The following is a 21,597-nucleotide window of genomic DNA, read 5'->3' on the forward strand; positions in this document are numbered from 1 at the left end:
AATATTGTTGGTTTTTGTTGTTCTTTTCCTAGTCATGTTAGCGTTTGGGATTCTACGTCGCATACTTTTAAAGGCTACCAACGGTTTGGTCTCCAGTACTGCAGAAGTCAAGCACTCAGAGTTTGTGGAACTAAAGCAAATTGACAGGCCCGCAAACCATGAGTGGTGGACAAATTCATAATCAGCAGCAGAAATAGTCCGACGCATTTCCTTTTAATTTTAGTTAACAGAAAAGGTGGAGGTGTTGTATTGCACTAAATAGTTTATTTAGTTGTTGTTTTGCACTGGGTGATGGGAAATTTTTACTAAGTATGTTAAGTCACGTGGATAGCTTTTTCCCCTCCCCCATCGCTTGGTCTCTCCCTCACACACCCACCCTGTTATACACACCTGGTGGTCTGTCCCATGGGTACCCCTCCCCAATGGCATCCCATTGGCCGCAGTCCTCTCTCCCCACCCCCATCACCATGGGTATAAAACTCCACTGTGAGAGAGCCACATCCTCTTTTCTACCTCAGTGGTCTCCATCAACCAGAAGTATCTTGTAAGCCAATAAAACAGGATACTTGTTCCCATGTGGAGAAGAGCGCTTCTCATCTTTTACTTTCCTCTATGCAGTTCCGTGTGGGCCAGAGTCTGAGCTAGCCGGATTTGGACTCATGTAAGGCCCAGAATACCACGGATTGTTGCAGGGGAGCATTTTGGTCCTTCTGATCAAGTCCAGTTCCAGAAGTAACCGCCCTGTGCACTGTCAGGCAGGCCCAGACCCTGCTCATCTCCAGCCTCCCCCACCCCTCCAGGCTACCAGGATCCCCCAGCTCCGGGATTGGCCTCTGCTGCTCTCCCCACTCTGATGCCTATGTCCACCCCCAACTGGTACCATCTCCCAAACCAGTACAGAGATTGCAACAGGAACCCTCCACAAGTCTCCAAAACGGGCATCTGCATCTCACCTTTGAGGCCCTGCAAGATCCAAACATCCCCTCTTCTGCAAACAAACCCTCCCAGAGATCCTTCGATGGATTTGCGGCGAGCTCCCCCTCCCCGCTCACCTGTGAGATCTAGGGGGGTGTCAATGCTGCCAGGGCCAGGAGAGCTTCAGACTCAGCGGGCGGGCAGGAAAACCGTGTGGTTCTGCTGGGGCTCCTCCTCTTTCTCTGCCTGTTCCTGCTCCTGCTCCTCCTTTTCCTCATCCTCCTCTCTCCCTCCTCCTCCTGCTCCTCCCCTATGCCCACCGCAGACCCCCTTTTCCCACCCACCTCTCCCCCACAGTCACAGCACCACCAGCTTTTGGGTGGAGGGAAACCCCATGAGCCCCCCAGGGATGGGCAGGGGGCTTGGGAACCCACCCAGTGCGGATCCATTCCCCCCCAGAGCCCCAGGGAATCACTCCAGGGATCAATTGATGGGAACACAAAGGGATCCCCATGGAACCACCCTTTTTCTGCCCCATCCCAAACTTTCCCTTCCCTCACCTCAAAATAAAGATTGCTCCCAACTCAATTCTGGGGCCCCATGCCTCCCCCATTTTCTTTGAATCCTCTTTTCCCCCGCTCTTCTGCCCCTTCCCCATTTGTCTCTCCAGCCGCACCCCTCACCCCTGTGCTTGGTTTTGGGGGATCCAGGACTCTCTTGCTAAGTCTGGGGGGTCATAGACCTGCTTTCTCTGAAATCTGGCAGCTCCTGGCTGCTTTTTCCCCAGGAGCAATCCCTGAGTTTTGGGATTTTTGGGGTGCAGTTTTGGAGGGGGACAGCTCTCTCTGGCTTTCCCCTTCCTGCTGTGACCCTTCAGCTGCTCCCAACACTCTGGGGGTGCTGAGATTTCCCTCCTGGGGACAAGGATGTTCATCCCCTTCCAGGACCCAATGCCTGGCTGGGGCTCCAGGTCAGGGTGTCCTTGAGCAGCTGCCCCAGAACCTCTCTCAGGGTCTCCCAGTGAAGCCGGAGCCACTCAGCCTGGGATCCCCAAAGGCCTCAGCAAGCCCCAGGTTCCTCCCAGGAACCCTCAACTCCCTCAAACCCAGCATCCCCCACATCCCCTGAAAGTTCCCCCCATGGCACTGCCCATGGCCATGTCCCCACTTGTCCTCACCATGTCCTCACCCACGGCTGTCTCCCCACCATGTTTCCATCCCTGTCATTGAACCCCACCTCTCCATCTGTGCCTATGTACCCCCATGTCCCCATCCCTGTTCATGTCCATGTGTCCTCTTGTCACTCTCCATGTCTGTGTCCCACCATGACCACACCCATGTCTTAGTTCAATGTCTGTATTTTTACCCCTGTGTTGGATATTTTAAAGGGATGAAGAGAAATGAAAAGAAAATCAAGCCCAAAAGAAAAGGATTCCTGTGTCCGTGCCGGCTGAGGTTCCACCTGCTTGCGTGGGAGGGAAGAACCTTTCGTGGTGAAGTTTCCACCCCACTGTCTCCAAAAGTTTGGTCTTTTCCTCACTTTTTTACCATCTGCCTGTGGAAGATGCCCTTAGGAAATGGGAAATAAAAATCGTGGAATCCCTGAAGCTGGAAAACACCTCCAAGAACTCCTTGATGCCACCAGAAGATAGGATTGAACGCAAAAGGTGTTCTGGGGTTGAAAGTCAAGAAATCTGCCCTCCCCAAGGAATTCCCATTGTTGGTCTGCATCCTAATGGATGTTCCGCTCTCTGCATTCATTCAAGTGCCCAGAGGGAGCCAGGAAGATGTGGAGCCCCAAAACAGTTGTCATCCCAACACAGATCACCAGGACCAAAGATGACCAGGTCTCTGCCCAACGGGGGTCACTGGGGATCATCCAACGTGGATCCTCCCATGGGAGATGGAGCTGGAGCAGCACACGAAGCTCTTCCCACACTCGGGGCATGCACAGTGGCGACTCCATCGGTGTTGGGTCAAGTGAGAGCTCTGTGAGAAGCTCTTCCCACACTCCTCACACTCTTTGGCCTCTCCCTGGAGTGGATGCGCTGGTGGGAGACAAGGGCGAATTTGCGGGTGAAGCCCTTCCCGCAGTCGGGGCAGCGGAAGGGCCGCTCCTCTGTGTGAATTTGCTCATGTCTGAGGAGAGTGGAGCTGATCTGAAACCTCTTCCCGCACGCCGGACACTCATAGGGCCTCTCCCCGGTATGGATGCGCTGGTGTTTTCTCAGGTCTGAGCTCCACCCATAGCTCTTCCCACATTCCAAGCAGGTGTAGGGCTTTTCCCCAGTGTGTATCCTCTGGTGCTGGATCAGGTGGGATCTCTGGTTGAAGCTCTTCCCACATTCCCCACATTCATAGGGCTTTTCGCCAGTGTGGATCATCTGGTGCCGGATCAGGTCAGAGCTGTCTCTGAAGCTCTTCCAACAATCCCCACATTTGTAGCGCCGTACCCCAGTGTGGATCACCTGGTGCTGAATTAGGCCAGAACTCTGTCTGAAGCTCTTCCCACACTCCCCACACTTGTAGGGCCGTTCCCCAGTGTGGATCCTTTGGTGCGTGGTCAGGTTGGAGCTGTAGCTGAAACCCTTCCCACATTCCAAGCACTTGTGCAGCTTCTCCCTGCCTGCCATGAGGCTTCTCCACCAGCTCCAAGCTCCGGCTGGATCTCCGGCTGCCTTCCTGGCTCAGGGGGGCTCTTTGCTTCTCACAGCTCCCTGGGCTGGGTTTGCAGCCCCTCCTCATGCAGGATCTCTTGGGCTTTTCCTCCCCCTCCATCAAGCCAAGCCTTTGGAATGAAAAATCCTGGTTTGGGTTTAAAAAAAAAAAAAAAAAAAAAAAAAAGAGGGTGCCTTGTACTGGGAGATCCTCCTTGCCCAACTTCATCTCAGGAACTAATGGGACATCTTGTGTCTGTAAGAACCACCAAAACACCAAGATTCAGCACAAAAATGCACCGAACACTAAAACACAGATCAAAACCTTCCCAAACACCATGATTTAGCAAAAAACCCCTCCAAAATATAAAGATTCAGCCCCTACAAAAAACCAAAGCACCAAAATTTAGCCCAATAAAGCTCAGAAACACCAAGACTGACCCCAGCAAAAATCGTGGATCGCCCTCCACGGTCACCTGCTGCATGTAGGGGGGCAATGATCCTGGGGCTGGGGGGGAGGATGCAGATACAGGGAGAGGTGGAGCCTTGTGATGCCTCCTCTTCCTGACCATCCTCCTCCTCCGGTGTCCCTACTCTTCCTCACACTCCTCTTCCTCCTGCTATTCCTCCTTCTGCGCAATCCCACCATTTCCTCCCACATTTGACCAGCATTTGGTGCAGCATTTGACCATTTTGTGCCTCTCCTCTCCTTCCCTTCTCCTCCTGCCCCTAGGCCCAGCACCCACTGCCGGCTCCCTCTTCCCCCTAAACCCACAGCATCCCACCACAGGGGCAGGGATGGAGCTGGGGCAGCGCTGGGCTCTCGGCCGCTTCCGCCCGCACTCGGTCCCCACTGCAGCCGCTCCCGCCAGGACAGCGCGAGGTGGGAGGGGCCAGCCTAGGCACTGCCCCACTCCCATCTCCCCAAATTCCCCTCGCAGGGGGCACTGGGGCCAAGGGTGATGTCAATTTTTCCAGACACTTAGGGACTTGTTTGGAATTCCTTCCACCGTCCGAGGCGGTGGGCAGAGAGTGCAGCTGAAGGTGCCTCACCCAGTTTGGGGGATGGGCTGCCCTGGGTGGCGGCGGCACCGGGGATTGATTGGGTACCCAAGAGTGACCAGGAGACAGACGAGTGACACATCAGGGGGGGCTCTGAAGAGTCAGCAGGGAGAGAGCACTGAAAATCTCATCAGTGAGTGCACTGGGATCTTTGGGGAGTCAACAGGGCAGGGCATCCATGGAGGGGAGAAAAGCGAAAGCCAGGAAGGGATCCTGGCCAAAGGGATGATGATCCCAAAATATCTCTGAAGGGTGCCTTGGGAGAATGTTGAGGCAGTTTGCACATTTCCCCAGAGGTAATTAAGGACATGGACACCCAGGGGGGCAATAAGGGAAGTGGAGAAGGGATTTAGAGCACAGCAGTTGGATGATGGTGTGCTGGGAAGGGATTGGGTGAAGGGGAGTGTGCAGGAATATGGTTAAGGCAAGAAGCAGCAGGAGGAATCTATGTGGTATGAAAAAGGATGATGGAAAAGAGGAGGAAGAGAAAAATACTGAGGACTGGGATGTTTTTCAGCAGAGTCTTAGTCTCAAAATTTGCCAGCTGATCCATATCCATTCTATGTCCCGTTTCCAGGAGAGAAAAACAAGGAGGTCAGGATTTCAGGGGGTTTCTCTGTGGTGGGCAGTGGCAGCACCGGGTGCAGAGGTGCGGGACCGGGAGCATGGGCTGGGGGCCTATGGGGAGCTGCAGGGCCGGGCCGGGGCTGTGGGGCAGCCGGGGCTCAGCGCCGGGCACTGCCTGACCCCATCAGCCCCGGGCAGGGCCGGCAGTGGCCCCCGGCCCCCAGGAGGCTGCGGGACGCCCCGGCCGCTGCCCGGCCCCGTGGAGCTGCCGGCACTGCCCGCCGAGGGGGCACCTTTGGACACTGCGGCAGGACAGGGACCGGCTCTGGGATACGGGCTGGGGAGGGGACCCTGTGCACAGGGAGGAGGACAAAGGAACACAGGGGAAATGTGGATTATAAGGGAAGGATTGAGATATTGTTTTGGTCGCTGGAGAAACGAATGATTTTGGAGAAATCTCATCAGCTGTCAGAGGATGAGCACCCACAGGCACTGAGGGGAGCTGCAGGAGGGGCACAAGAAGGACCTGCAGCACTTGGGCACAAAGGCACAGCAGGGGAATGCAAGAAGGGAGCACAAAAAGGCCAAGCTGAAGGCAAAGGCCAGGGCAGAGTCTCTACAACCCCTGACAGATCAACCCCAGGGACCAAGGGATGCCCTAGCACCCAGGGGACGCATTCAGCCACAAGCACCTGGCAGAGGCATTGCCTTCCTTGGCAGGGGAGAGCCCACCCAAACTGCCCCTGGCAAGGAATCAGGGCTCCAGCTGCAGGGCACAAGGACACTGCAAGCAGAGACAGCAGCACCCTCAGGAGGAGCAAGTCCACCCCTTGATGGACATGGCTTGGAAGGGCTGTCACAGCTCCCATCACACCAGGGACCCACCACACTGGAGCCCTTGAGAACATTCGGGCTGGGTCTGCATTGAGAGGAGGCTGCTCCTGATGGACACAGGGGCCACTCAATCCACTCTGAATCTTAAACCCAAGGGGGAAAAAAATGCTAAAAATATGTTTGATTATTCAGGGGATAAGTGGAAAAGAGGAGTGGTTTTATTCAAGCAGTATTAAGAGATGTGGGAGATGGATTTGAAATGCGTGAATTTTTATTTGCTCCTAATTGTTATCATGATTTACTGGGAAGGGAATTGATCGCTAAACTTGGAACGCAAATTAATTTTATAAAAGGTGAAACAGAGGCTAGTTCTGTTGTACCTCTGTGTCAGGTGTCTGGCAAGGCCTATGCTGAAGTGAACCCAGAAGTGTGGGCAGACCCAGGGAAAGAGGGAAAATTAGATATGGAGCCTCTCCAGAGCACTTTGAAGCAACCAGGACAAGTGGTGTCTAAAAGCAACACTGTTCCAGGGGAGGAAAGGAAGGGGAATCAGACAAAGCGCAGGTCACCGCCCCATGCTCAGCTCAACCAGCAGAGCTGTGGGTGCTTGTGAGAGCCTGGCACTGAAATGCCCTGAGCAGGGAGGCTTCAATATCTTCTGCTGACACCATGTCACCTAATAGTGGGGCAAAAGCAATTCTCACTGCTTCAGCAATGACTGCATCACTTAATAAGGTATTTCTAAAACAAATACAAGACAATGGATTGTGGAAGCAATAGACTCAGATAGGTGAACTCATTTTACAGGTAAGATCCTTCAAGGAATTATGGCAGCTTTAGGAATACAATGGAACTTCCATAACTCCTGGCAGCCCCACAGCTCAGGTCGGGTAGAAAGAATAAATGGGGAAAGAAAGAAACCTTTGGAAGCTGGTGATAGAAACCAAGATGCCATGAGTAGGGCTTTTGCTATTGGCAAGAAGAGACAGACCCAGGGAAAATGTTCAATTATCTCCCTTGCAATTCATGCCTGGAATTCCTTACCCTGGTAATTCTCCACCTAGTGCAGGGTGGAGATAAGGGATGTATATTTAAAGCAGGCTGTGGCCAGGATCCTGTCCCTGTGAAATCTCTCCCACAGGAAGCTGGGCTGGCACTGACCCTGCCTTGGGACTTTGCTGTTCCCAACACCCACCCAGGACATCGGCTCCTGCCTAAGGAGTGCAAAGCAGCACCACTGGTGGCCAAGTGCCGTGGCCCATGCCAAGTGGCCCTGAGGCCAGAAACAGCCACCAGCACAGCTGAACGCGGGGGAATCCCTCAGCCTCGGCTCCAGGGCTCTGAAGCCCCGGAGATTTGCACTTCCTGCCTACAGCAGGAGCATGGGAGGCCCCACTGAGCCTGCCCTGAAGGCAACCCAGCAGGAGTAAGGGCTCCACAGCGGGCCCAGCCCCTGGGCCTGCCCACAGATCCTCTGCTGAAATCCTCTGCCTGCCCACCCTCCTCTGGCATCTCCAGCCACTGGGGCCAAGCCTTGCTGGCACTGCTGCAGCTTCAGTGCTCTCTGGGCCTGCACTCGCCACAGCTGCTGGGGAACACAAGGGCACAATTCCACTCTGGGGCTCAGGTACACTCACACACTGAGCTGTATGGGATTGCATTGCTGGAAAATTCACCATATAATATACTTTAAAATTTTTTTAATTTTATTTCTCTACTCAGGCTTGGTTTGCTTTTGCCTTTGGGAAAGGAATTTTAAAGGTTTTTTTTTTAAGGGATGATATACCACTCAATTTAACATCTCAACAGACTGGGAATAGGCCAAAAGACACCCACAAAGATAATGACCAGCAACAAAACATCAACACCCAGCAGCAAACAGCAACCAACAGCTACACCAGACACTGCCCCCGGCAGAGCTGGACACCTGGTCTAGAAAAGGCTGAGAAGGAAATCCAGGAATGTGCACCTAATTAACACCAAAGGGGAAGACATCCGGGTGTCACAGTGTTATAAGTAGAAAAGTTGCCCATTTTTTTTAAAAGGTTGCAGAGTTCACAGGTTGAGCCAGTTACTGCCAGGGTGGAGTTCTAACTTTTTGTTGTGGTAATCACCTGTTGTTAATAGTTTTTATTAACTACCTTTTGTTGATGGTTGGGGATTCCCCTTTTGTCCAGTGGCACCCTGCTGCTTCCTGGAGGATGCCACCCTGGATGGTGAAGAGGAGGGGACATCAGGGTTGGCATGCAAATGACATTGGGGTTGGCATGCAAAGGAAGAAGCCCCTCACCAAACCTAGCAAAAACCCCTAAAAACAACAAGCCAACAAAGAATTGAAGGATTGAAATGATGTCCAGAAGTGAGGAACAAAATCCAGTGTCTGCTAAGACCCTTTTTACTCCTCACCCTAACCTAAAAAGACGTTGGCTAGAAAGAGGACCCTGAATGTCAAACCGAAAAAGGGGGACTCTCCTGATGCTCTCATGAGGACAGAAGCCCCAGCTCTGCCTGCAGACCAGCATCTCCTCTGTGCCACTCCTGGAAGCAGCAGCAGCATGAGCGCAACCTGTCGGTTCTTCCCACCCGAGTTGATTTTTATTAAAGGCATTAAAAAGGAGAAAGATCTCCTGCCCTATTTATTTCAGCTGGGGGATCTCCGGGATAGCCATGCCTGAGGAGGACACCGGGACTGGGACGGCCACCCACCCTGGACCTGCAGGACAGCTGGCCATCAGGACCAGAGAAGATCAGCTTGGGACCAGTGACACGGAGGGGCGCCGGACTGGTGAGAGTATCCGGCGGCGGGAGCGGGGGCAAGCAAGTGGAGTGTGAGAGAGACAGGGGCTGGCAGCTTGGACCCTCGGAGCGAGTGGGAACCTCCCAGTACTGTGGTTTCAGACTTCCATGAGGGAGCCAGCCAGGAACGGAGGTAAGCGAGGGGGATTGGTGGTTGAAGTGCCTCCTAAGGGGGAGAGAGGGCCGCCCTTTAGGCGTGTGGAGGAAATAGGGTGTGAGTGGCACACAACCAAAAGTCCTGGCAGGGGGATGTCAGGCAAATCGCAAATCCCAAGAAGGATTCAGGGCAAGCCCATGAGTCCTGCAGGCAAATTAAGTCCTGACAAAGTAGGTCAGGCACAAATCTTGGCAGAGGAGGCCAGTATCTCGACTTAAAGTCCTGATACGTAAGCCCTAGCATTGGGAAGTTAGGCAAACTGGAAATAAGGCAGCTTTTTTTAAAGTCCTGAAGAAAGGGGTCAGGCAAATCTGAGTTTTAGTGGAGGAGGCTGAGACTCCTCAAATAAGATTTTTCTTGAGTTATCTGTCGGTGCATTTCTTTTCGAGTAGAGGCACTTTTGGATTTTTTTCTAGTGAGACCCAGAAATATGGGAGGATGTAATAGTAAGAAGGGAGGCAAGAGACTGAGGAATATATCCCCCCATAGTCCCTTAGGTGAACTGCTAGAGAGACGGGATTCTATAGAGGTCACGGAGGAATTAGATAAGGTTAAGATGGTTCACTACTGTGTAGAAGTCTGGCCAGAGTTAGATATGCAATGATGGCCGTGGTGTGGGACAAAAGACAAGCGGATGTGTCAACAGAGTCACTATCTGACAGCTCGAGAGGATACCGATCCCAAGCACTTAATATATGTAGCTTGCTAGTTAAAGAGTGCTATTGGGGATGAAGGTGTGCGAATTTGTAAGGTGCAGAGGAAGAAAGAGGGGAATGAAGGAGGGGATGCTGGAGTTAGAGAGATTAGTAAAAGATGGGACCCGCTGGATTATTTGCCTCCTGATGCCCCTCCACCTTATCATCCTCTTCCTCGGGCACCTCAAATGGCAGATCCGGCTTTTCCCCCGGCTGCCATCTCATTACCGCCTCCTCTAATTCCTTCTTCTACCCCTTTGGCTTCCTCTATGGTAGACCTAGTATCTCCCCTGGTAACCACTCCCTCACCACCCCCTTTGGCTCCTCCAGTTGCTTCTGCACCACCATGAGTACCTACTCCACCTGTTGCACTCCACCCCTTCTCCAGCTCCACTTACCTGCACTCAGGCTCTTCTCCCTCTCCTACTGCTGTCCCTTTATCTCCTCCTAGTTGGGACACAAATGTCTCCTTACCTGGTAAACTCTCATCACCAAATACAGCTGTTGACCTACAGAAAGCCCAGGACAATGCTAATATCCCTCAAATGAGTAATTTTGTGTCTGAGGATGGGCCATACTGCAGTACCCGATCCAGCACCTCCAAGGTAGAGAGACTTTTTTCCCTCAGGACAGTTCCTATGGGAGAAGCAGCGGGAGGTGTTGGCTTTGTGAACGCTCCTTTAACCACTTCTGAGGTGAGAGGATTCAAGAAGGAGTTTGGGAATTTAGTTGAGGACCCAGTGGGCATGGCCAACCAAGTGGATCAATTCTTAGGTGCAAATATCTACACTTGGGGAGAGATGAATTCCATTTTTATTATATTATTTTCCCCAGAAGAGGTCCGGGTGATTAGGGCAGCTGGCATAAGAATTTCAGAGAAAGATAACCGTCCAGGACCCCAAGTGCCAGCAGGTGAACAGAAATTGCCACTAGCAGATCCCAACTGGAATCCTAATCAGGAGGAAGGGAGGAAGGCCATGATGGAATACAGGTCTTTGATAATTCGGGGGATCAAAGAGTCAGTTCCCAAGGGAACTAATACCAAACTGGCATTTGAGGGTGCAGAAGAGAAGGATGAAACTCCTGCTACTTGGCTTAATCGCCTAAAGCAGAACTTCCAATTGTACTCCAAAATAGACCCAGACACCCCAGAAGGTCAAGTGCTACTAAAGGTCCAATTTGTCACCAAATCTTGGCCTGCTATACGGAGAAAACTGGAAAAGATTGTAGATTGGCAAGAAAAGGACATTAACGAGTTATTGAGAGAAGCATTGAAGGTGTATTTAAGGAGGGAAGAAGAAAGAGCAAAGGCCAAGGCTAGGATCATGGTTGCTGTAGCTAGAGAAAGTGCGGGGACAAGCAACTCTATCCCCCGATCCAAGGTAACAAAAGAGTGGGAGGGCACACCACCAGGAGCAGGCAAGGACAGGCCAGTACCATCAGGTACGAGAGGAATGGAGAGACCTCAAGTCCCTCTGAGCAAAAGGCGCTGCTATTACTGCAGAGAAACTGGACATGTTAGGAGGGTTGGCAAAAAGCTCAGTATTGATGAGGCAATAGCCAGGGAACAAGAAGCCTTAGAGAAGGTTCTTAGAGGTGACAATTAGGGGTGTCAAGGGCTCTACACATTAGGGTACCCGATGCAACATCTAGAGGAGCCCTTGGTAAACTCTGAGGTGGGATCCCTAAATGAAGAATTTGAATTTTTGGTTGATACAGGAGTGGATAAGTCCTGTCTCAACAAAGTACCAGAAGGTATGATAGTTGCTAGAAAATTTTGTGAGGGATTAGGGGCTGAAGGGAAACCATTTAGAGCCTCAGTGATTGAAGATGTAAAAATTATCAGAAACTCAACACAGCGTAAAGCTAATTTTATTTACCTGCCTAAACTAGAAAAAAGTTTGTTATGAAGAGATCTGCTGGTTCATTTGGGGATTGGGATTGTCCCAAGAGAAGGGAGGATAGTGGTACAAATAATGAAATTATTTGTTATCCCAAGGGGATGTCACAGAGAGAAACCCGGAGGTGTGGGCTGAAGGGGGAAAGCAGGGCTTATTGGATGTTCCTCCGATAACAATAAAATTGCAAGGTGATACTTCACCCCTATGGGTTAAACAGTATCCAATTTCCCTAGAAGGAAAGAAGGGGCTTGCCACAGTTATTGAACAACTGCTGCAAGAAGGAATTCTGGAACCCTGCATGTCACCGCACAATACCCCTATACTGGCAGTTAAGAAAGCTGAAGGGAAATATAGACTGGTACAAGATCTGAGGGAGGCCAACAAAAGGACCATTGCTAGACATCTAGTTGTGCCCAACCCATACAGTCTTCTAAGCCGAATTCCAAGAGAACATGCTTGGTTCACTGTTATAGATTTGAAGGACACTTTCTGGGCATGTCCTCTGGCAATGGAATGTAGGGATGGGTTTGCCTTTGAATGGGAGGACCCAAGTACAAAAAGGAGACAACAGCTAAGATGAACCCGATTATCACAAGGGTTCACTGAATCCCCCAACCTCTTTGGACAAGCCCTGGAGGGTTTGTTAGAACAGTTTGCTCCCAAAGAGGAAGTACAGATCCTGCAGCATGTTGATGACCTGATGGTGTCAGGGAAGGGAAAAGATCAGGTCAGAACAATTAGCATTAAGCTTTTGAATTTTCTGGGGGAGAGAGGACTTTTTCCCAAGAAAAGCTACAGTTCGTGCAATCAGAAGTAACATACCTTGGGCTCATAATAGGAGAGGGATATAAGAAGTTAAGCCCTGACAGAATTTCAGGTATTTTATCTCTCCCAGCTCCAAAAAAAAAAAGGGATGTGAGAAAATTCCTGGGCCTGTTTGGATATTGCAAGTTATGGTTTGATCAATACACGCAAAGTGTAAAATTTTCATACAATAAATTAGTACCTCCAGATCCCATAAATTGGACAGCAAAAGATGATCAACAACTGGAGAGCCTAAAAGATAAGTTGTCTTCTGCCCTGGTCCTAAGTTTACCAGACCTCAGGAAGGGCTTTGACCCGTTTGTGAGTGCTGAAGGGGGTATAGCTTACGGCGTACTAACTCAAGAGTGGGGAGGCTGCAGGAAACCCATGGCTTACATCTCCAAATTGTTAGATCCAGTGGCTAGAGGCTGGCCAGTTTGTATATAAGCAGTAGCAGCGACTGCTATCCTGATAAAGGAGACCCAAAAATTGACCTTACAAGGAAATGTTCCTCACAATCTTAAAACAGTGCTGAGTCAGAGGGCTCAGCAGTGGCTAACCAATGCAAGAACAATAAAATATGAAATAATACTAATGAGCACAGATGACTTAGAATTCATCACATCAAATGCCCTCAATCCAGGACAATTCCTAATGGGAGAGCCTATAGAGAATTTAGAACATGATTGCCTTGAATTGATTAACCTCCAAACAAAAGTAAGAGATGATTTAGAAGATCAGCCTCTAGCCACTGGAAGAATCTTGTTCATAGATGGCTCTTCAAGGGTAGGTGTTGCTAGTGAACACAAAAGAACTAGACGCACACCGCTGCTCTAAGGTGAAGAACAAAAGAGGAAGTTTATTTTCTGACTCCAACATTTATAGTTTTCCAAAAGTGACAGTGTATTGGAGGGTGACCGTGCCACCTCTCCAATGCCACTGGTAAAACTAACAGTCCATCAAGTCTCTCCTCCTCCATAAAGGAATGCAAAACAATGTGTTATCTCCAGACAGTGTGTGATAAAGTTCTCCACAAGGAGGTAAACATCAGAAGGCTTAGAAAATCCTAGAAAATCAGGGCGACAGGTAGGAGATGGAAAAAGGGCTTCAGGTTATGCCATCATAGATGGAGAAACTTTACAAATTGAGGAGAAAGGGAAACTATCCCCAAACTGGTCAGCCCAAGGTTGTGAAATATATGCCCCGAAAAGAGGATTAGACTTACTGGAAGGAGACTGGGGAATTATTTATACAGATTCCCAATATGTATTTGGGATAGTTCACACATTTGGGAAAATAGGGGAGGAGCGTGGATATCTAAGCTCAAAAGGAAAAAGCTTAGCCCATGAGAACCTGGTCAGGTCCGTATTAGAATCTCTACAGAAACCAACAGAAATAGCGGTGGTCCATATAAAAGGGCACCAAAAGGAGACAACCTTGACGTTAGAGGAAACCGACTGGCTGATTGGATAGCAAAGGAAGCAGCTTTAGAACCAGGGGATCCAGTGAAAGGTTTTAAAGCAGAAACCACACCTGAGGAGGGAGAAAGAAGAGAGGAACCCATATTTAGTGAAAAAGAATTGGAGGTTATAAAAGATTTAAAGTTACACCAAGGGCAACGAGGGGAGTGGTTAACCTCAGATGGACGGGTGTTTTTAAGCAAAGCACTTGCTCAGACAGTGCTAACAGAACTACATAAATTAACCCACTGGGGAGTCCAAGGATTATGTGATCATTTCTCAAGAAATAACCTGTGCACAGGCGTATATGGCCTGGCAAAAGCAATTACAAAAGGGTGTTTAATTTGTCAAAAAGTGAACCAGAAGGTTATGAGAAAGGTAGCACCCAGAGGAAGGGAATTAGCTCTAAGACCTTGCCAGGGCATACAGATAGATTTCACTGAGATGCCCCCAGTGCAGGGATACAAATATTTACTGGGTATAGTAGATCATCTCACCCATTGAGTGGAAGCTTTCCCGACTAAAAGGGAAACAGCCCAAGTTGTGGCAAGAGTAATCTTAGAGAACATTATCCCCAGATACGGAATGGTGAACACCATAGACTCAGACCGAGGTCCGCATTTTGTGGCCCAGACATTGCAAAATATAATTGAAGCCTTAGGAATGAAATGGAGATTACATACTCTGTGGCACCCCCAGAGTTCTGGGAGGGTGGAGCGAATGAACAAAACTCTCAAAAATGTATTGGCTAAATTGATTGAAGAAACAAAAATTAACTGGCTAAAGTGTTTGCCCCCAGTGCTTTTGCACATCAGAACAAAACCCCGGTCAGATATAGGGATTTCACCCTGTGAAATGATGTTTGGACTGCCATTCTTGTTAGCACCCTATAGTACAGGAGACTATTTGGAAGGAGAAGAGGCTACCAGAAAATATTTAGAAAGCATTGGAAGAACCCTAGAAGGACTTAGAAAAAGAGGATACCTCCCCCAAACTTCCCCTCTGGACACCAAGTTCATAACATTAACCCAGGAGATTGGGTTTTGATAAAATCCTGGAATAGTGGACCATTAATGCCTAAATTTGAAGACCCCTTTCAGGTACTCCTCATTGCTAATTCGGCTGTGCAGACCAGAGAAAAAGGTTGGACCTACACCACGAGAACAAAAGGACCAGTCTCACCCCCGGGCACTGGACAGGATTCAACGTCAGTTTCTCCCTCTGGGATTGGACCAGATTCCACACCACTCTCACCCCTTAACTCAGGACAAGATTCAACCACATCACGAGTTAATTCACCTGAGTATACTTAAAGTTGATTCTCAAAAGGAAGAGCCAAAAAGACTGATGAACTGAATAGAAAAAGAGTTTGGTATCAGAACCATTCCATATCTTAAAGAGTTTTTAAGACAGTTGTTCAGTGTTCAAAAAAGGTTTGTAAAAAAGGTTAGACTGTTAGTAAGTAATTCTGGTTAAGTTCTTCCAATTTAGTACCAAGGACTCCAGGTTAATCTTCTACAGAGTACTCCCCTAAGAGAAACTAAATTAGGAAAGATGGACCAAAAGAGGCTTAACCAGAGAAGCGGAGAGAAGGAACTCTAGAGAGCTTGGAGGCTTCTTCTTAGTAAAGTCCCCAAGAGGCAAGGCCAGGTGGGCAGGCTGTGCAAGATGACCCATACCGGACTCTTGGGAAAGGTAGTAATGATGGCTTTCATTGCTGGTGGTGCTCTGGGGAGGCCAGGAGAGCTGTGCTGTAGGTGCTACCAACCCCTCTAGGAGGAAGAAGAAGTAAGTTTCTTGTTGAGAGTCCACACCAACTTTAACCCTAATTGTGTTAACCTCTCCCACTTGGTCCTTTGTCAAGAGGATGAGAAAACGTATTGGATAGCCTGGAATACCGCCATTTTAGGCAGCAACTCCTGGGAGAGTGCCCTGGAGGAGAAGCCTATTTGGGCTTTGAACGTGATGCTACTGAAGCAAGCCTGGTAGATCTGGTCAAAAAGAAAGAGAGAGCAAAAGCAATAAGAGAACAAGACCAGTTACAGATACCCTGAGGTAAGAATCTATTCATAGATTCGGTGGAAAGAATCAGCCACAAACTGAATCTAACTAATTGTTGGGTCTGTGGAAGTACCCAGAGGACCAAAATTTGGCCATGGGAAGGGATTAGCCTAGGGCTATTGGAAATCTTAAATTGGATACAGAACAACCCAGAATTTAGTGTTACAGAGGTGAAGGGAAAAGAACAATGGGATCTGAAAGCAAGAATAATAAGAGAAAAAGGTATTTTAAGAAAAAGGAAGGGGTACAGTATGCCAGTAAGAGTAATGGTTTGTAAAAGGTATTTAGCAGTAAAGAACTCTGCTACCCGGTGGATCCCAAGAGATCCAAATAAATTTTGGTATGTTGAGAAAAAAGTTAGGGGACAAGTGCATCCACCATGAAACATATGGACTGTATGAGTATGCTCAAAAAGGGATAAACCCCTTTTGGGGAATGAAAGAAATTTCTAAATATTGGGAATGCCCAACAGAAACTAAGAACACATTTTGGGGGGCCCTAAACACCTGTTTTGGATCTGTGGTACTACAGCATACACTAAATTGCCAGGAGACTGGTCTGCCAGTTGCATCATTGGAATGATAAAACCAGCATTTTTTTTATTACACAAAGAATCTGGATCAAGTTTAGGAGTTTCTATATATGACGATTTAAGAAAAACCAAACTGAGGAGGCGAAGTGCAATAGAAGTTGGAAGAACCCAAAACTGTAAGAGCCAGGTTTGGACCCCAAGAAAAATTATCGAGACTTATGGCCCAGCCACCTGGGCTCAAGACGGGTCCTGGGGTTATGGGACCCCGATACCTAGGTTAAACAGAATCATCAGGCTTGAGACAGTATTAGATATAAACTAGAGTGCAATCATTAGAAACATCTCAAACGAAATAAAAAACTAGCATATGTAGGTAATCAAGAACAGACTCCTACACTTGATTCCAGCTGGTGGGATAATCTATGGATTTTCAAAGGAGATTGCTGTCAAAAGGTAGCTTTCATCACTGTGTGTACACTTGCTGGTTTGCTTTTTTTATCATGCTTACTTCCCTGCTTAATTAAATTGGTAACATCTGCCATGCAGACCAACCTAGAGATCTCTAAAGAAATTAACCTGAAGAAACCAGAAAAAGTAATCAAGTAACCATGATTACCAGAGTGCTCAAGAAATTTACAATCAATACAAAAGAATTAAAGAAATTCTATTCTCATGAGTCAGAAATTGCAAGTTGATGCAAGCTTAAGTTTAAGCTCGATCAAAGAAAAAGAGGGGGACTGTTATGAGTAGAAAAGTTGCCCATTTTTTTAAAAGGTTGCAGAGTTCACAGGTTGAGCCAGTTGCTGCCAGGGTGGAGTTCTAACTTCTTGTTGTGGTAAACACCTGTTTTAATAGTTTTTTGTTAACTACCTGTTGATTCCCCTTTTTGTTGCCACTCAGTTCCTGCTGAGGAGGACACCGGAGAGGAGGATAATTGCTAGGGTCACCTCATAGGAGATTGTCTGAGCTACTGCCCCTAGTGCCCCAATCAGGGCGTATTTTGAATTAGAGGCTCAGCCTGACCACAGGATGGAGTATACTGCTAGGCTGGATATGGCTAAGAGGAAGAGTAAGCCTAAGTTAAGGTCTGCTAAAGAGAATGGAAGGGGCAGTGGGGTTCAGATTGAGATTGCTAGAAGTAAGGCTAGTTAGTATTGGAATTGCAATAAATAAGATTGGGGAGGATGTTGATGGTCGAATGGGTTCTCTGATAAATAGTTTTACTCCATCTGCTAGAGCTTGTAGGAGCCTGAATAGGCCAACAATGTTTGGGCCCTTCTGGCCTTGTATGTAGCTTAGGATTTTGCATTCTACTAGTGTGAGGAAGGCTACTGCAATTAGGATTGGGAGGGCATAGGACAGGGCTATGATGAGGTTTTTTAAGAGAGGGTAGTTAGTTGTGAGAGATTGGTTTGAGTTAAGCTAGGGAGAGGATTTGAACCTCTGAGTTAAAGGACTTAAGCCTTTTGCCTTTTCTGAGCTCTGCCACGCGAGCTGGTCCTTTCCTTGGACGTGGTGTGATAGCCTTTTGTAATTTAGTTGTCTTCATTACTTAAGGCAAAAGCTTGCTTGTGGTACTGGCCTCACGTCTCCTATCCTTTCGTAGTGGGAAGAGTTCATCATAGACAGAAACCGACCTGGATTGCTCCAGTTGCCACTCCAGAGTGGCACCTTGCTGCTTCCTGGAGGATGGCACCCAGGTCGGTGAAGAGGAGGGGAAATCAGGGTTGGCATGCAAATGAAGAAGCCCCTCACCAAACCCAGAAAAAACCCCTAAAAACAATGAGCCAACATGGAATTGAAGGACTAAAATGATGTCCAGAAGTGAGGAACAGAATCCAGTGCCCGCTGAGACCCTTTTTACCCCTCACCCTAACCTAAAGAGACGTCAGCTAGAAAGAGGACCCTGAATGTCAAACCAAAAAAGCGGGAATCTCCTGGTGCTTTTGTGAGGATGGAAGCCCCAGCTCTGCCTGCAGACCAGAGGACAAAGCTGCACTCTTCCTCCTCCTCCATGCCACTCCTGGAAGCAGCGGCGACCCCTCGGTTCTTCCCACCTGAGCTGATTTTTAATAAAGGCATTAAAAAGGAGAACGATCTCCTGCCCTATTTACTTCAATAGGAAACCAAATACTAAAAATGACAAAACTTGGAAACAATGAACATTAAACCAATGGATTTTTATGAGTTTTGGATGGTATAAAGTTAAAGAACATCTAGGAAAAGCCATGTGTCATGGAATGATTTTCTCTGCACACCTGGGCTATATGGGGGTGAAATGATTACTGTTGCACATCATGGCCAGAATCAAGAAATGCCAAAACTCTCCAACATTTCCAGTGTTAGAGAGTCAAGGCTCTTCCCGTTATGTCGGTGAGAAGATTACATCATTAGAATGTTTTTTTCTTAACAATCCTACTTTTATATGGTCAGTTAGGTTTGGGCCAGGGGTGTAAGAATCAATTTGTATTCTTAAGAGAAGTAGAGGCTTTTTGGGTATGTGTGTGGGTGTCTCTTAGTGATGGCACAATTTTGGTCCAGGTTTCTCGATGCTCAACTTTAGGCTGCACTTTGAAAAACTAGAAGAGGCTTAAATGCCACCCTTTAACTCATAAACAGTTAACAGAATATGGTTTAAAAAAAGAAAAAACAAAAGGCACCAAAAAAAAAACAAGGATAGCTGGTGGGGGAAGGAACACAGGAGTCACCAGATTACTGCCCTGGAAGAGAAGCTTTGGTTCTAGTCAGCCTGCAGAGGAGCTTTAGAAATGAAAATTAACACGCTGGGGCAAAGTGTGGGCAACGTACCTGGGTCTCTTGCCTGGGCAGGAATTGGGCTGATTCCCTCTGCCCCTCACCCCAAGCTCTGCCTGCTTGCACAGATGGAATTTGCACAGCTCAAGGCATGGTGAGGATATCTGACTCTGAAACAGAAATGGGTTCAGCTGCAAAAGGAAACAGCAAATGGAGAATGTTGTGGATAAAAAGTGAAAATCACACCTTTCCCCACTCCAACATGTGATGTCCCTGTCTGTTCTATATTGGGTGTATTAAACCAGATTAAAGGTTTATTGGTGAGTTTTTGGGTTTTTTTGGCTCTTTGTGTTTTACGGAAATCAGCTGAGAATCCAAGTATTTGGATGATTTAATTAGAGAAAAACAGTCAATTGATGCAGCCCTGGCTCCTCAGGGAGTGACTAAAATAGGGAAAAGCTAAAGGGCCACCAGAAAAAATCCTACAACACCATGGACCAGCCACTGGGAACCCGAACCAATTCATATCAGGAGCCACAGAACCCATTTCTCATTTCAATGGCATCATTAGATTACAAGCTGTCCTCGAAATAACAAACAACCAGACAGCTCCAGGTCCTGACCTTCCTGCCGACCAATCCACTGAAATGAAGAACACAACATTTCACCAGGGGATGGGATCAGATCATCTGTACACAGAAAAAGGAAGAGTTTGTGGAAAATTAAATGACTCAAACTGCTGTTGGCAAATACATGACAAAAGAGAGTGGTGAAACAGATTACAAAATAAACAAGTAAGAAGCCCATGTTCCAGCACAAACGTGGAAAGGATGGGAATGGGACATGATATTGTGACTCCCTGGCAGACCATAGGTTAAACGAATGCAGTTTCTCCTCTTATGTGCTACAGCAACTCTCATCTTTTTACCATGCTCCACACCTGGAGAATGCAGCTGGTTCAGCAGGTGAGACAGGGGATGCAGGTGGCAGCCAGGCCTCCTGATCCAGAAATGGCTACAAAAGGACAGGGAATGAGGGCACTGAGAATAACCACAAAACCAAAGAACACTCAGGAAAAGAGACTCAGTTAATGGTAACTAAACGTTTGTAAAGGCAAATGTTTAGAAAATAGGAAGAAGAGGAATAAAAATGAAGAAAATGAAAGTGTCTTTAAAAAAAGACAGTTTGAATTTGATTGGAGATGGGGCAAGGACTTGAACATAAGGAAATAATAAGAAAATCAATCCGTTTCAGAAAATGTTAATTACACAGGCTGCTGCTCAGCTAACATCATACAAAATTCCGGAACATCGAGAAGAAAACAAGGGCTTAACAGAGCCATGAATATCGGATAATATACAAAAGCAGGGGTGCACATAAACGAGGACATGCAGCAGATGGATCGGGAAGTCTGAACCTTCCAATTACCTCAGCCAGTGGGCATAGGGAGAGGGAAATAAGGCCGGGGAAATGAGGATAAAAAGGAGGCTGCGAACTACAACAATGGCAGAGACCGCACGGCAAATGCTCCACGGCCTCTCCCTCCGCTCAGCAATAAAGTCACTTTTACAGGACTCCTCTGCCTCCTCCGGGCACAGAAACCTCCGGCGACCTGAATTTTCCCGCACAGCCGCGGCGGCGGGGCAGCCCCCTCTGTCCCAGCCACAGGAACCGGGCCGAGCCAGCGCTGCTCCGGCAGCGGCTCCTGCCGAGGCAGCGGCGGGAAGGAGACCGCGGGCAGCCGCTCCCGCAGCGCCCTCAGCCTAGTGACCACACGGGCCGGACACGGCACGACCAACCCGCCTGAGCCCCCTGCCGCCCCCGAGGCCCGCAGCGAGCCCCGAGCCCCCGCACAACCCAGCGCGGCTCCCACCTGCGCTCCGGCCGCCTCCGAGCTCCGCCGCCGCCTCCCCGGGCTCCAGCTGCTGCCGCCGCTCCCAGGCCCGCACAGACACTCTGCCAATGGCGCCGCTGCGCAGCCACGGCCGCCCTCAGCCCGGCACCGGGGCCCTGCTCCGCCCCGCTCCCACCAATCAGCGCGGCAGAACCGCGACTGACGGCACAACCGGCCAATCGCAGCCAGGGGCGGGCTCTGCACACGGCACAGCCCCGCCCCGCGCTCTCAGGGCCCCCCGGGCTGCGTAATGGCAAAGCCGGAGCTGAGGAACAGCCCTGGAACGGGCCCGGGCCCGAGGGGGATGGAGCTGAAAACACAAACTTCTCCACAGCTTCCGGCAATGCTTTCCCGGCACTGCCGCTTCTGTGGCTCCGGCTCAGCGGGAAGCCCTCACTTCTCCTACCCCTAATTAGGAGCATCAGTGCATCGCTTTGATTTCCCCCAAGAAGGGAAAGCTGCCCAAAACCCCTGTGGGTAAGTGGGGGAGGGGAGAGATTTCTGGCAGA

At 49.0% G+C, this 21,597-nt stretch overlaps 2 pseudogenes; both read right to left on the reverse strand.

Moving 5' to 3' along the window:
• The window catches only part of LOC132340525 (zinc finger protein OZF-like), a 151,250-nt pseudogene that overhangs the window by 82,281 nt on the left and 47,372 nt on the right, over nucleotides 1-21,597 (reverse strand).
• LOC132340583 (zinc finger protein 154-like) lies at nucleotides 245-21,198 on the reverse strand (annotated as a pseudogene).

This window comes from Haemorhous mexicanus, chromosome 32, assembly GCF_027477595.1.
Source record: "Haemorhous mexicanus isolate bHaeMex1 chromosome 32, bHaeMex1.pri, whole genome shotgun sequence".
Classification (NCBI taxonomy): domain Eukaryota; kingdom Metazoa; phylum Chordata; class Aves; order Passeriformes; family Fringillidae; genus Haemorhous; species Haemorhous mexicanus.